The following is a 14,668-nucleotide window of genomic DNA, read 5'->3' on the forward strand; positions in this document are numbered from 1 at the left end:
TGTGTCAAAGCTGGGATTCACAGTCAGCCTGGTCAGTTTCCAAGCCCAAGCAGCTTTCCCATACCCTGCTCTCTCTCTTCTTGGAAAGTGAACCACACTTTAATGAAAGATGTATTCTATGTGGAATAGCAGTGCATAGCCATTCATAGCAGAGCTCTTGAGTTGTTGCTATTTTAGTCTCTTTTAAGGCTGCAAATATTCAAATAAGTGGCCCCTTCCTCTAGGCAAATTTTAACCACCTCATGAATTGTATTACAAGGTTATGCTTAGTTTATCATGGGTTGTATATGAGTGCTCTTGGGTGAGGGAAATCACTTGGGGCGGTTTATTTTCATGGTTACGGAAAAGGTGGATTAATAAAATGCAAACATAATTTCAAGAAAACTCAGTTGGCACTAGGTGGGCATAACAGATTCTGAGTGATGACAGATACCTTTGCCCCAATTCCTATTTGTACCCTAATGCAGATATCACTGACTTGTGTTTCACAAGACCAACTTTTCAGGCAATATAAATATTTTTCTTTTAGAAAAATCTGGATTGAACCTTATTTACTATAGGTTTGCTTTCTTCCTGATTTTTTAAAAACTATATTTAGTTTAGGCCCAAAAACTTGAAATCATCTTTGTCACTTTTGCCTTGCATGCCATACCTAATCTATCCATAAACCCTGATGGCCCATCTTAAAGATATACAGAGAATATGAAGGCAGCACCTCTGCAGTAATACAAATATGTCAAGGCATTGAGGTAATTTGTAGTTTTTGTAAAGCCTATTTTATTGAGACAGATACTCCAGATATAGGGAATCCTGGTCTTCTGTTCCAAAGAGTAATCAAGTAGAAACTCTAGAATAATTGTTTGGCAATTATGAGAAGATTCAGACTCTCTAGAATGGTAAGTATTTACCTAGAATTTTGTTAAGAAATTATTTCAGATAATTCAAATTAAATATCCAAGCAGTATTTAATGATCAAGAAAGGATGTCCCAAATTGGTAGTAAACCCCTGTAATTATAGGTGCATGTAGCTTTATTTGGACAGTTAAAGAGTTTTATTTCTTTGTACATACATATATCTGTTCCCAGGGCAGTAAAGGACTAAAGGCAAAATTCCCAAGTACAAAATCAATTTGCATATGCCAGGCTCTCAGAGAATTAGCCTAGCTAAGAATCCAGCATCCAGTGTCATGGAGGATTGAAGAAGTGACTGACACAAAAGATTTTTGAGTACAAGACTCAATCATCATCGGCCTTTATCATAAAAATCCCTAAAATAGTGCATTTTGAGCAGGACTGCTTCCACCAAGATAAATTAGTTGCAAAATACAATCCCACATAATGAAAAATGTTAAAGATTGTATATGTTCAGTATTATCTACCTGATCGACAAACATTTGCCAAAAATGAAAAATCTGGTTTTAGCTTTTCTAATAAAGACTGTAAGTAAGCATCCTTAACCAACAGATTCATATGTGTTTTAAGGATACTATGGAATGATTCAAGAGTAGGCAAACTTTTTCTGCAAAGGCTAGGTAGTACATATTTTTGGCCTACCAGGTCATGTGATTTTGGTTGTGACTGTCCAACTCTGCAAAACAAACATACTATGTAAATAAATGGGCACGGGTTCTCAAAAAGCTGTCTTTACAAAGCAGGTGGTGAGTTGGAATTGGTCCATGGGCTGAGCTATAGTTTGATGATTCTTTCAATATCTCATCATTAGAATAAGCAGTGCTTGCTCTAAATAATACCATGTGACATAGGTATAGACATTAAAGAGAGTGGACAGGAAAGTCACTTATCACAATAGTTGCCTCTTCCTCTAATGGATCAATTCCACACACAAAAAAAAGAAAAAGAAAAAAAAGAAGAGGTATTTAAAATATATGAGAAACAATTTAGTTAATGGCAAAATATTTGAATCATTTCCACTAACATCAAAGTAAAGAACATGATAATGCCTGGCATCACCTCCATTACTCAATGTTTTTATAAAAATCATTATTATTGAAAGTATTACATCTGTTCCCCTTTTCCCCCATTGACCTCTCTTACCCCTTTGAGAATCCTAGCCAATAGAATAAGAAAGAAAAAGAAATGTGGTATAGCTATTGTAAAGGAGACCAAGCTATCATTATTTAAAAGTGATATGATCTTTTGCCTGGAATATTTAAGGGAATCAACTGAAAAATTATGCAATTAGGAAACTAACCATAGGTAAAATTTTAAAAAAATTGCTTTGTTGTATACCAACAATAACAATTAGAAAATGTAATGCTAAAAAATGAGACAAAAATCTTACATCTATGGACAAGGACAGTGGGTAGGGGTAAGGGCATGGGGTGGGATGGGAACCAGATTGAGAGGAACTATGGGGGGGGGAACATCTGTAATAATTTGAACAATAAAGATTTATTTTTAAAAATGATTATGACTTGCAAGTGTTAGTGGTTGAGCCAACCTGTCAATCAGGAGGTCACAGTTTGATTCCCAGTTAGGGCACACTTCTGGGTTGTGGGCTTGATCCCCAGTGTGGAGCATGTGGGAGGCAGCCAATCAATAATTCTCTTTCACCACTGATGTTTCTCTCTCTCTGTCCCTCTCCCTTCCTCTCTGAAATCAATAAAAATATATATTTAAAAGAAAAAAATTTTTATTCCCAATAGATCAAAAACTAAAAATGCCAAACCAAGAAATGTGTAAACCCTAAACAACAGTACTATAAAACTTTACTAAGAGGAATAAAATAATACCCAAATAAATAAAGTAGTGGTTGAGTTTCTGGGATAAAAATACCATTTTAACTAAACATTTTCAATTTTCCTCAAGTATATTTATAAATTCAGTGTAAACCCACTTAGAGTCCTTACAGTCTTTTTGTGGAACTGGATAAGGTGACTTTGGAATTCAAGGAGAAAAGTAAATATGAAGGCAGAACTAAGCAAAATGCTGAAAAGAATATTGAGGGGGCTTGCCTCTCTAAATATCAACTCTTATAAGACTACAGTGATTAAAACAGTGTTATATGGTTTCAAAAATAAATAATAGGTCAGTGATACATGATATAAATTTCAAAGATAGTCTCTCATAAAACTATATGAGTAATAAAGGTAGTATTTCAAATTGGTGAGGAACAAAAACTATTCAATAAATTATCTCAAGCCAACTAGTTTATTCATCTAAAACAGACATAAATTTACATTCAGTTTTTATACTATGTGTGAAATAAATTCCAGATGGACTAAAAATCATAAAAACATATAAAAATTATAAAAATATATTTACAAATTTTGGTTGGGAAATACCCAAGAAGGAAAATACTACTGAGATGCTTGACTTAAATGAATATATATGTGTGTCTCATGATATTTGTCAAATATCTCAATATACTAGTATGTATTGGGCAAAGGTTTAATATCCCCCAAATAGACAGAGCACCTTAAATTAATTAAAATTACCACAATAATCTTTCCAAAAAAAATGAACAAAATATACATATATTGAGTGTTTTATCAAACAGCAAGGACTATTTTGGATGCTTTATTTATTTAATCCTCACATATCTAAGATATTCCATTTTTTTTAAAGTACTAATTATTATAGAAAAGCAGGTTAAAGTAATTTCCTCTATCAAATTGAAAATTTTTTCAAAAATATTAACTGTTAGAAAGGTTTGCTGATGTGGTCACATCTTATACTTTTTATTGGGAATAAGGTTGGCTCAGCATTTTTGGAAAGCAGTTGGCTGTTTGGTCCCCCTTTAAAATGGTCATGGCCTTTGACCTTGTAATTCTACTTACAGTAAACTTTCCTGCACAAAAACTAATAAATAATTATTAAAACTTATGTGTAAAAATAATCAGTGAAGTATTGCTTCTAATAGAAAAAAAAGTTGGAATAATCTGAATGTTATGCATTATTCTGACAAATCAAAAGTAAGGTGGGAAATATAATCTATTACCTTAAATTATTTGGAAAACTTGTTCAAGATTTGGAAATGGGCAAAAGAGATGACTAAGCAGATGACTGGAGTATAGATGTTATCTAGTGAATTCTCCATGAATTATCTGAGTCCATAAGTGGATGCCCCTGTATATTTCTATTGACTAGGCCAGTGGTCGGCAAACTGCAGCTCTCGAGCCACATGCAGCTCTTTGGCCCTTTGAGTTTTTAGCAAAGGCCAGCTTAGAAGTACCCTAATAAAGTTAATAACAATGTACCTACCTATATAGTTTAAGTTTAAAAAATTTGTCTCTCAAAAGAAATTTCAATCATACTGTTGATATTTGGTTCTGTTGACTAATGAGTTTGCAAACCACTGGATTAGGCTATTGTATAACTCTGGAAGGGTTGAAGTTAAGTTGTAGAAAATGGATATTAATACAATGATTCATGTCCATACGAATGTAAATGAACTATGTTACATAGAAATATGATTGATTTCCACCCTATAGAAAAAGATAACCTCAAACAGCCCATTTCATTGCCCTCTATTAACTAGTTTTATATCTATTAGCTTATTCATTTCAGAATTCCTGATTCTTTTGTGTATAATGGTTGTTCTTTAAGTTCTCCTCTGAACTAGTTTTAGTAACTTATGAGTGGAAAACAATCTTTGACATATGGTCGTTTTATAATATATTTGCATGAGTCAGGATTATACCTTTTACCAATTATACATTACCATATTAAAGTAGTTGCTTTTTATGAGATGAGAAGTTCTTTATTGCATGGTATTTGCTATGGCTTTAGTCATTGTTCTTATTCAAAACCAAGGTCAATTTTATTGTTCCCTGGACAATGTTAAGATTTTATTTGATGATATTGTTGAATTCTGTGTTGAGACAAGGATGAAGCTTAACTATTGTACATGAAAACAAGGTGAGCCAGATAATATTTACTAGACATTATGTCTTATCCTAAGATTCTACAACACAGACTTCACAAGAAATTTATGCTGAAGGAGGAGGAACTGTGAACAAAAAGAAAATTGAGACATTGGAGTGCACCCATTTAAAAACACATAAACACCCAGCTCCCATGATAATTAAAATATTAGGAATGGTCCTTGAAATATATGTTTTTTAAATGTTGTATCCTTAACCTTTTTTTCCCTTTGGCAAGATAAAATGCATGATGGGTATTAAATTTCAACAAAATAGACTTGTGCCCTGTTCTAATCCCTTTTGCCATATGTGGGCTGCCAGCACTGGTATTTGTTGAGGTAGAAGTAAAAGCACAATAATGCAGACTTTTTCATGCAGCCAACTCATTCTTGACATGTACACAGTGCCTCAGGGAGGGAAAAATCAAGGTGCTTAAGGAAAGAGAAAAGTAAAACAGAAGTGAGAACTCAATCTGTAGAGCTCTGTGAAGTGCCACTGCTTCTTCCCTTCATACAATCAGTTAATCACCCTGTAGAATGCTGGAGTAGTCAGAGCCTGGGCTGAAACAATGAATTCAATTTTTTTTCTCTCCTTTAAATGTCTCCTTTTCAGTTATACAGTATTTTATGAAAAATTGATGTCTTGCTAGTCAACATGATGAATGTTGGGACATGCAGGGAATAGTTTAAAGAGTTTGTTTTAACAGTTATGCATTTAAATTGTCCCATTATAGTGGACATGTTTCCTCTGCTAACAAAAAATCAGTTCTTAAAGGTCCAGTTCTCCTAGAATTTTTTTCCTGCTTTCAATCATTTTGATGGCAATTCTGATGAATTCATGAATTAAAATTATTTCATCCAAATGTTAGATTTCAAGGTGGCAGTTTGGGGACTTTTTTTCTTTTATTGCAGGCTTTAATGCATAATGTGGAAGACATTTAGAGTTTAAAATATGACACATTCTCTAAGGAAAACAGATATCTAGGCTCAGTGGGGCATTTGTCTGAAAGCAATTAAGTTGTGCAGGGCAAGTCAGTATAAAAGTCATTTTTGCACATTGATGTAGTTTAGTTTAAATCCAGTTCTCAGGTCAAGGTCCCAGCCTCAGATATTGCTCATAGAAGATACAGGATAAATATTTATTGAACAAATGAGCACAGAGAAAGCATCTTCCATTACTCTAGTCTCTAGGGGTGTCGAACTCAATCAGAGAAGGGGCCAAAATCTAAAATCCAGCCTAAATCGCGGGCCAAATGGTTTACTGAACAGTCATAAACTGTCATTGTGATGGAAACGCAGCGGAGTGCAGTGATGACAGCGCGGTGCGGGCCACATTGCAAGGCCTGGTGGGACGGATTTGGCCCGTGGGCCTTGTGTTTGACACATGTGCTCTAGTCCATCAATGGGAGAACAAAGGTAAATTACCTTTTTCACTCCCTTTGTTCTTTTTCTACTTACCCCAGAATCATCTCTCTATATAAAAGCCTAAGCTACTAGAATGACTGAACAAACAGGATGATCAGAACCAGAACAACTGGTCACTATGATGTGCACTCACCACCAGGGGGCAGACGCTCAATGCATGAGCTGCTCCCTGGTGGTTAGTGCGCTCCCAGAGCCAACCTCCCACAGCCAGCCAACTCTCATGGTCCCTCCCCCCGCTGGTAGGCTCCAAGCTGGGATAGGAAACTAGGGGTGGGTTTTGGTGGATGCAGCCCCTTTCCTAGGAGGGTCAAGAGCCAGCTTCCTCCTTGGGGCCAATGGACAACCTACCGCACCCCATCCCTCCCTGCAGCCTGCAGATCATGGTGCCAGCCAGATAGACAGGGAACCAGGGGCATTTATTTTATTGTTTTCTTTATTGATTAAGATATTATGTTTTCAATAGTTATCTTTTATGGGAATTAATTCTATGTATGAACTAAAAAGGGAACTTTTTAAATTCTTCTACTTGGATATTTTTTAAAGCATCACAAAGCACACACTATTTATCTCTGGGATCAAAACATTCCTACAGTCATTCAACAAATACTTATTGAGAACCCATTAAGTGTTCCAGGAAGTCTTCTAGGAGCTGGGGGTGTAACAGAGAACATGACACATTCCCTGACCTCATTTTGAGTATGTTAAATGCTTTTATGGGAAATGGCACTTTTATTTATTTATTTTAAAAAAAATATATATTTTATTGTTTTTTTACAGAGAGGAAGGGAGAGAGATATAGAGAGCTAGAAACGTCGATGAGAGAGAAATATCGACCAGCTGCCTCATGCACACAACCTACCGAGGATGTGCCCGCAACCAAGGTACATGCCCTTGACCGGAATCGAACCTGGGACCTTTCAGTCCGCAGACCGACGCTCTACCACTGAGCCAAACCGGCTTCGGCGGGAAATGGCACTTTTAAAAAGATATTTATATAAACAATTTTTTTTCCAAGTCATGAAAATTATGACTTCTCTAGCCTCAGTTCCCACCAGTGCAAAATGATGGCACTGACTGGACACCTCCCCAAGCTTCTCCTGGCTCTAAATTCCTATGACTACCGTCACTTCATCAGGTTGGCGTGAAGGGCAATGTCTTTCTTCACTCAACTTTTCCATCCTTAATATTAAAAATCTAATTCCATCTCAAAGCAACACGTTTGACATTTTTCCCACACTGAATCCACATCCAAAGGTTAAACACATAAATCAACTGATGAGCTAATCAGGAAGTGTGGTTAGGCACCCACCATGCACAAAGGTTTCCGCTGGCCTCCTCTCTGCTCTCTCAGGCCTTATGTAAACCAACACCCCAGAGAAATGGGCACCGGGGTTAAAGAATCATTTTATTTCCCTTTTTACTATTCTTATTATCAAAAATGGAGAAATAGACTCCAAAGATGACTGCCCCTTTTCAGAGTAAGAAGAAAATTTTACCATTTCAAGGTCAGAACTTGTAGCCATAATGTAGGGAAGGGAGAGACAAGAGGAAGATTAATGTTCCCATTTTACATGTCAGCACTATGCAGTGACTTGTCCATATGACCTCTGTGTCTACAGGAAGTCCATCTGTTAAGCTCTATTATTTTCCACTTCACGATGAGGAAACTAGGGATGAGAAAAGCAAATTGTTCATGATTAAGTAGCTAGGACGTAGCAGAGTTGAGATGCTAGTTAAGTATAGAACCATATTCTTTCCAAATTCTCCCTTTTCTCTGCCATCCCAACATGTTTAATCAAGTTTAAAGACTCCAAACTTAGTAATATATTTATATTTTGACTTTTGGTTTGTTCATATTTAGCCTCAAAGTAATATTATATTAAAATAATATTTAGAAGTGCTCCTAATTACAGAATTTCTTTAAAGTCTTTGTCAGGTAATTATAACATTTGTGTTATGTTGTCATTGGCAGCTAATTGTCTTTTCCCATGCCTTGTTGCCCCTTCTATCTCTCTGACTTCATTTCATACCACTATCCCTTCCTTAACTATTCTTGGTCTATTTTCATATCTTCCCAAATTCTCAACCACAGTACCTTTGCATCACCTATTCCCATTTTGCCAAAATCTTCTCATGCTTCTTCTGGTCTCACAGCAAATGTGATCTCTCCACAGAGGCCTCCTCTGACCATCTTGTCTCAGATCATGGTCTCATCTCTGCCCATTACTGACCATCCTATTACCCTGACTAATTTTATTTACAGCATGTATTACTCTCTGAAATTACTTTATCTATGTATTTAGTTTTTTGTTTATTGTCTATTTTCACCCAGGAAAATGTGAACTCTATGAAGCCGGCTTTTTTTATTTTATTATTTCTACTGTGATTTTTCCAAGTCTACAACAGTGCCTGGTACATAACGGGTTTTTAAACATTTGTTTATCCCTAACCAGTTTTGGACAGTGGATAGAGTTTCGGCCTTAGACTCAAGGGTCTCAAGTTCAATTCCGATCAAGGGCATATACTTTGGTTGAGGGCACATACCCAGCAGGGAGTGTGCAGGAGGCAGCTGATCAATGTTTCTCTCTCATTGATGTTTCTAACTCTATCCCTCTCCCTTCCTTTCTGTAAAAAATCAATAAAATATATTAAAAAGAAATTGGATAATCTTTAAAAAATATTTGTTTAAATACTTATTCAAAATACTTCAGTTTTATCTATCATAATTTCTTGAATCATTTTTTACTCTACTAGAAGAATATCTGTAAATAATATTTGTTTATTTAATTTGACTTTTTGAATTTCTGGTCCTCCCCAAACATTCAATAATTCATCAACTCACAAGAATAAATTTTACACTTAAATTGATTTCCACATTTAAAATCTAAAGTTAGTATTTTTATTGTAGAAGAACCAGTGCAAAGGGGAAGCCATTAATTGTGTGACTTTTGGATACATTGGCTCCTGTGGAAGGCATTAAATTATGTAACAATCACTGAATATCAATAATACACCTAAGGTTGCATCAGACAGGATGATCTGTTTATATGAGGTTAGGACCATTGCTCATAAAAAGAAACTCAACTGAGAACAGCAAAGACTTCTAGCTACCTCCCCCAAACTTCCATTTGATCCTAAATGCTTAGGGAATAAACTCTTGTCATATGACCACTGAAGCTGATAGTTATTTGTTAAGCAATATTATATTGACAATAGATAACTGATTCATGACTTGTTGCTCTTTTCATATTGGCGCATAAAGACTTACATCCTTTATGTTAACTACTGCAAAATATTTCATTATATATAAGTACCCTAATTTATTTAATTTATCTTCTATCAATAGGCATTTATGTTGTTTCTGGGCTTTTGTTAGCCAAACAGCACTGCATAAAATATATACAGATACAATGTCTTTGCATACTTGGCACCTTGATCCAAAGGATAAATTCCTGGAGGTAGACTAGCGAGGTCAAAGGACCATGAGTATTAAACTTTGCTAGCTATTGTCCTAAAAATTTGTTTCTGAAGTGTCTGTGCCAGGTCTTGGTTTTATTTTAATCATGAGAAAGCCTTCAGCCTCTTCTAACGTAATGCATGTTTTTGAAAGAATGTTATCGGAATTTGATATTTATTAACTTCTGAATTTTATTAAATTTAGCTTTTAATATTGTGCCTTCAAATTACATAAAATATAAACTTTTGCCATTATTATCTATGTTTGAATATGTAGAGCTTTCTTTTTTTACTTTGAAATATAAGGAGTTATATCCTCAAGGTCAGACTTCGTGTGCTCAGCATGTCTGGCCGGGCAAATTCCCAAAAAGGACTGGGTGTCTATGGCATCAGTTCCATGACGGCAATAGCATGAAGGCTCAGAGGATGCTGATGATAGAACTCAGTGGCCACCAGTATCGCATCTCTCTTCATAAGGTCGTTCACTAGTCGGGGTTAGGTAGTGGAAAGAATAAAGGCATCGGAGCTCCCTCAAATTTGGTTTGAATCAGGGTTTTGCCATTTATGCACTGTGTGAATTTAAGCACGTTCTATAAATCAATGTGCCTCAGTTTCCTCACCAGAAAAACTTTTATCTAGAAGATGGTGATACATCTTATCATTTTGTGACATCTAGTCCACTTCTCATATCTGTTGCTGCCTGGGAGCAAGCAGAAACATGAAGCAGCCACTGGGACTGCTCATAGGACAGGGTAAAGGAAGCAAACTAAAGAGGACAGAGCACCACAAACCTGAACTGAAGAACTCCACGGGCTTCTCCCTGGTTGAGTGACCTTGAGTCGGGTCAGATCATCTCTTGCACTTTTTTTCCTCTGCTATAAATGGAAATACGGATCCTACCTTGCAGGGCTGGTGTGAGTATTAGAGGCACTGTGTGGGGAGCACCTAGCACAGAGTCTGACACACAGTAGGCACTCAATATTCGCACGTGGTACTTTTATTTGTGACTTCCATCACCATAAATAAGTGGTTGATACTCTCCCTCACTGTGTTCTTCCTTGGTATTTTATATATTTAGGGAGCATATTCTCTATATTTTCACATCTTTGGAAGTACTTTGTTGCTTAATTGCAATGTAATTACAATTGCTTAATTATAAGCGCTGTCAGCCAGGCAGATGTCATAGCCTAATTGTCTTGCCTGTGCATGGAGAATGTGGTGACATGAATGAAAAGCTAGAACTTCTCAATGTCTCATTTCAGAGAACATTTAAGGACCCTTTGAAAAAGAACTAGAATTCTTACTTATTGCCTGAAGACTGGGTATTTCCACTAGTGCCATTATTATTATGATCCGTTACATCAAGCATTTATTAAATACCTAGCAGATGAAGGAATCTGGGCTAAGACCCAGAAATGCAAAGTCCTTGAAGGTCTTACAATATCTTCAGGGAACTAGGACACATACATGAAACATAATTAACTGTACAAGGCACTGTATAGCTGGTGCCAAGAAATAGTATAGATAGCACATAAATGCTTGAGTAGGCAAAGAAAAGAGATGGCTGGGAGGGTGAAGATTTAGGGATAGTTTCACAAAAAGAAAATCATCATGAAGCTTTAAAATGAGAATAGGGCTTAGGAAAGACATTCTCTCTGACATTGGAAATGGCTGGAGTAGTGGAGCAATGAGAAAATTCCAAAGGGTATGAAAAAATATAAGTTGTGTCTTTAGGTTGAAGCACCTGGTAAAAGGAAGGAGGAAGTAGTATGGTAAACAAGCAAGGTGAGAGGATGAGATGCAGGCTAGATTGTGATCTTGAAGTCACATTATATGTTCCTTCTTATTTTTAATTCATAAGCTAATGGCATGAATGCTCTTAAATAACTGCCATTTAGGCCATTGAGAATATGAGGGAAATCACTTCTTCATGGATGATTTGAGCTGATTGTTCAAACTAGAAAAAATCTCAAAAGACAACTTGTCTGACTATTACTGGAAGCAATGGCATAATTATCAACCGCTCAGAAATGAAGATCGTTATTTTTGGCAAATGTCCTTTAAATGTAATTGCTTTGACTTGATGACCCCAGGAAGCAAGTCAATTCATTCGGTTACAGGAAGCTTTATTAAGACATTTCTGTGGCTATGTGGGCAGTTGGCAACATGGGCTTTGAAGATCACACAAGCCTATATTATCCTGGCCATCCTATCTAATCTAATAAAAGAGTAATATGCAAATTGATCCTCACTCCAAGACATAAGATGGCAGTCCCCATGTGGTTAAAGATGGCTGCCTCCATTTGGACACAAGATGGCCACTATAAGATCATTGGCAGGGGAGGTCAGTTGAGAGCAGTTGGGGCAGACCAGGCCAGCAGGAGAGGACAGTTGTGGGGACCCAGGCCAGCAGAGGAGGGCAGTTAGGGGGTACCAGGCCTGCAGGACAAGGCAGTTAGGAGGGGCCAACCCAGCAGGAGAAGGCAGTTGGGGGGACCAGGCTGCCATGGAAGGCAGTTAAGGGCTATTGGGCCAGCTGGGGAGCAGTTAGGCATCGATCAGGCAGACAGGGGAGTGGTTAGGGGGTAATAATGCTAGCAGGCAGAAGCGGTTAGGGGCAATCAGGCAGAGGCAGGCAAGCAGTTGGGAGCCAGCAGTCCTAGATTGTGAGAGGGATGTCCAACTGCCTGTTGAGGCCCGATCCCACAGGTGGTCGGACATCTCTCAAGGGGTCCCAGATTGGAGAGGGTGCGGGCTGGGCTGAGGGACACCACCTCCACCCTTTCAACACCCCCTCCCCCAGTGCATGAATTTTGTGTGCCAGGCCTCTAGTATGATATATAACTTTGGAGATATGTATAACTTTGTTTATGTAGTAGACCCAGGCCATTTCTTAAGACAGGCTTGCCTGATGCCAAAGAAGGGAATCCATCAATATGTTTCACCTCATTAAGGCCCCCCAATGACCATCAAGGATAAACCTCACCTTTCCAGTGAAATCTGAAATCTGGACCAGTCTGTTGAAAATTGCAACCTCCCCCTTCTTCCCACTGCAACCCTATATTCTAGATTCCTTTTTCTGTTTCTTCCTGTAGAATTTGTTACCTTCTACATGTTTACTAAATGTATTGTTCATAGACCAGTCTTATCTGACTGAAATGTATGATTCAAGAAGGCAAGGATTTTAGTCAGCTCTATTTATTATGGTATCATGGGAGTCTACAACAGTGCCTGAAGTCTGGAAACTTCAAATATCTGAAGAACTGTTAGGGATGAATTATCTTAGCAACAGGAAGCTGGGTTGTTGTAGAGTGGGGTGTCACACACCCCAGGGATCAGTTCTGCCTCTGGCTCTGTGGCCTAACTGTTCTTTTATTCTTGGAATCTATGACTTTATACCACAAAAAGGAGAACCATTCAAGTTGAATAGAATTTTAAATGTTGGTTGAGATGTGACAGACAGAGCAATGTGTCATAGTGGATGTCTAATGAAAGCAGGGCAGGACTTTTTACTTGATAAGTATCCAGGATGGAATTTTGATTTATAAAAGCCAGGAGAAGAGGACCTACATTTCTTATATCTCTCCTTTACGAAAACTGACTCTTCCTATTGCTCTTAACCACTAGAGTTTGGGATTGAGATTGCATATATAGTCAGTCCTCTATAGCCACAGGTTCTGCAGTCTTGTATTCAACCAACTGCAATTCAGAAATATTTGGAAAAGCATGTTACATTGTTGCTGACATGTACTATGTATATAGGCCTACCGTGGTTATGTCTGTACTGAAATATACAGACTTCTTTTTCCTGTCATTATACCCAACACATACGGTATAACCATTACTTACATAACATTTACATCATATTATTATAAGTAATCTAGAGATGATTTAAGGTATAGGGCAGGATGTATATAGGTTATATGCATTTACAAGTCCCTTATGTAAAATACTGTGCCATTTTACATAAGGGACTTGAGCATCTGCGGATTTTCTGAGGAATGACTGTACCGATAAAATAATCAACTTAGATACACCAGTTGATTTACAGGATTTCAGCTTTTACAAGGAATCCTAACCCACTATCACCCATTACCAAGAATTAAATTCACATTAAGCCCACTGCGTGCTTCACTCAGGCCTTTCAAAGACACTAATAAATCATGTTGCAACTTTATCAGCAGCATTCAAAGAGAGGACACTAAGTTGAATGAGGACAATTTCCCAATGTTAGTTATCTTCTGAGAGTGTATGCCATATATGTAGGTGAGAATTGCATCATATTTTGTTGTTTAGTTGATTCATTTAAACTCTGTGGGTCATTTTCAGCATCTTCTCTATCAGGAAAAACATCCTATAGACCTTTGATCTGGTTGGCTCTCAATCTAGCACATGTGGACAATACTATGCCAAGCAGAAATCTGAGGGAGCCTTGTTCTGGTTTTGTCATAGGATTGCTAGCTGGGGAATGGAAAGAATAGGAGCATATTACTATAATTTCACAAAAAGTCTCCCACTTTATATCATTTTCACCAGATATATCTAGCAAACGCTTTGCTATGCTAAGCAAGTTGTAGGCCAGAAATAAAGGGCACCTGGCACTTTAAATTCTTTTTGAATCTCTTATAGATATTTGTTATTTTGAAAAGCTTGCATCTCAAAGAGTTTTCATGACCTGGACATATCTGTGTAACAATACCCAGATCCAACGTTGTCAGAAGCACCCCTTGTGATCCCTCCTAATCATTACCCATGCCCCAAGGGTAGTCACTAGCTTACCTAGTCTCTGCTTTTTTGTTCTTTGTATAAATAGAATCAGACACTATGTATTCTTTTGTGTTGGCTTCTTTCGATTTTTTTAAGTTGGTGATATATATTTTTTATTTCCTTTTATAGGTCATT

Source organism: Pipistrellus kuhlii, unplaced genomic scaffold (genome assembly GCF_014108245.1).
Source record: "Pipistrellus kuhlii isolate mPipKuh1 unplaced genomic scaffold, mPipKuh1.p scaffold_m20_p_2, whole genome shotgun sequence".
Taxonomy (NCBI): Eukaryota; Metazoa; Chordata; class Mammalia; order Chiroptera; family Vespertilionidae; genus Pipistrellus; species Pipistrellus kuhlii.